At 42.2% G+C, this 2414-nt stretch overlaps 1 long non-coding RNA gene across 1 annotated transcript; it reads right to left on the reverse strand.

Annotated features, from left to right (window-relative positions):
- Positions 1 to 492: 492 nt before the first annotated feature.
- Positions 493 to 1848, reverse strand: LOC124855930. Its single transcript, XR_007035187.1, has 3 exons — positions 1549 to 1848; positions 1287 to 1420; positions 493 to 1214 (listed from the first exon to the last, which is right to left on the reverse strand). It is a non-coding gene; the product is annotated as an uncharacterized LOC124855930 (long non-coding RNA).
- Between the last annotated feature and the right edge of the window lie 566 nt (positions 1849 to 2414).

Here is a 2414-nt window from a genome sequence, read left to right on the forward strand (position 1 = left end):
TGACAGCCCCACAACATCCAAAGACTTGAGGTACTCAGGACGGATCTCACCCAACCCCGGAGCCTTGCCACTACGGAGCTTTTTAACCACCTCGGTGACTTCAGCCTGGGTGATGAAAGAGTCCAACCCCGAGTCCCCAGCCTCTGTTTTCACCGGGGAATACGTGATGGCAGGATTGAGGAGATCCTTGAAGTACTCCTTCCACCGCCCGATAATGTCCCCAGTTGAGGTCAGCAGCCTCCCACTCCCACTGTAAACAGTGTTGGCGAAGCACTGCTTCCCCCTCCTGCGCAGTGGCTTATTCAGGACATTTTTACTGGATACATATATATGTATGTTTGTGTGCGTGTAGACAAAAGACAAAAAAAATTATAATACAATATCTTGTGATGTATGAATATGTACAAGAAGTAGTTTTCAATCCAAACAGTATTCATGTTCATGGCGCTGACGAAAGCATACATTAAAACATTTACTTTGATTCAGCATACAACAACTTTATTTAAATTAAATTGTTATGACTGCAAAAAACAAAAAAACAAAAAAACTATATACAATTAAGAATATATTTTAAACAAAGTGCAAAATAGGTAGCTATTTGTACACTTTTCTCGTTCTCTTGCCACAAAATCCTGTAACATATGTATGGTATAAAACTATAACACAACACTTCACAACAAGTTCTATGCAATGCCAGACCAAATTAAACTTTAGTGTAATATAAGAGATGAAAATTGCACATACTATAAGACAACACTTAACAAGTGCAATGCAATGAAAAACAAAATATAACTTTAGTGCAGAGGTGCTTCTTCATAATATAAGAGATGAAAATTGCACATTATGGTTCTAACATAAACCAAACAAATCTCAAAACAAAATTTTAGAACACATGGCAAATTCTGTGTTTATCCATCTTACATCAGATGAATTTGTCTGTTTTGATGGTTGGTAGCAAAAACTGTAATAAACTTGTCCATGTCAAGTGACTTTGCTCTTCTCGACTCAATGCTGAGGACACCCAGGTTGCTCAATCTGTCATCAGTCATTGTTGTGCGCAAACGGGTCTTAATGAGTTTCAGAGCAGAGAATGTCATGATTTTAACTGCCGACTTAACCCACATGCAGAGACACTCAGAGAACAAGATCAGTTAGAGAAGTTTATTGAAAGCACGGTCAGGACTAACGGGAAGCGGCGAGCCTAATCCCTGTCACTGTGAAAAAAACAATAAGTAAAGGTTAGAGACTGAACCTCAGAATATGACCTGACTGTTAACGTTTCTTACTGGGGAAATCGTGGAACCCGCCAGGGAGAGGTACCGTGTCAGGAGAGGAGCACAGCCTGCCAGGTTCAGTCCTTATCCAGGAAGGAGTCCGCACCACAAACGGAGGTCTGGATCAGGTCAGCCAGAAATCGCACCTGGAACGGGTAACAGGAGGAAGTTAAATGTTTTTTCAGAAAAATCTTCAAAAATCTTTCACTTCTCAGTCACTTCTTTCATAGCAATTTGTAAGGAAAAAGGTTTTCAGAGCTGGCCAGAAGATTACCAAAACAAAACGCTCAGGCAACGAAGGCAACGAAGTGTTGGCAATCCATCCTCTTTATGCCTCCCAGCTGATGAATCAATGCGCCACACCTGTCGTCTCAGGCACTCTCCTGCTGGCGGCACCTAGTGTTGGAATAGTGTTAGTAGCAGGCAGCAGATGACTCCAGATCCTGACAGAGAAGCTCCGTTCACATGCCACACTGCTTACTGGGAGGGCTATGGCTATCTTGCACAGATGGAAAAGCTAGTGAAAAACATCTTTATGAGGCTCTAGGAAAATTGCAGTTCAACAATACCAGAAAAATTTGGCATGCCACTTTGTTGTTTCCTTTGCAAAAGCCTTCTTGTTTAGTGGAGTTAATGACCCAGATCTTCAGAATCACTTGCATAAGTTTCTCCCTAGCGAAAGACTGCTGCCTCTTGAAGGAAAGTTTTGCTTTTGGGGTCCAAAGCTTGTATTCCTCTCATGATGTCACAATTGTCTTTTGAGAAGCGCCGGTCTAACTCTCCAAGTATGGTGTCCTCAATGGGATAGAAGATTGTCCTCCTAAAGGCATCCTTGTCCTCATCGTTGCATTTCCGCTGACCCCATGTAGAAGTTATTACAGACCCACCGAGTCTTAAACTAACTTTCTGAGACCTCTTTTTCTCTGCATTTTGAATAGCTATACTGCACTCTGTGGCAGTTTCCACAATGCTTGCCCACAGATTGTCAACAAACGTCTCACTTCTCTACTCCTGAAGAGAGTCTTTGAGTGCACTTATTAAATCCACTGCCATAGCAAGGTCAAGTGAAGGTCATTGGAGCATGTCAGACAGGACTTTTGCATTCCCAAGGAGCCTTCGAAAGGTGGCAAGAAGACTGAC

The sequence above is a fragment of the Girardinichthys multiradiatus genome, chromosome 19 (genome assembly GCF_021462225.1).
Source record: "Girardinichthys multiradiatus isolate DD_20200921_A chromosome 19, DD_fGirMul_XY1, whole genome shotgun sequence".
In the NCBI taxonomy this organism is placed as follows: domain Eukaryota; kingdom Metazoa; phylum Chordata; class Actinopteri; order Cyprinodontiformes; family Goodeidae; genus Girardinichthys; species Girardinichthys multiradiatus.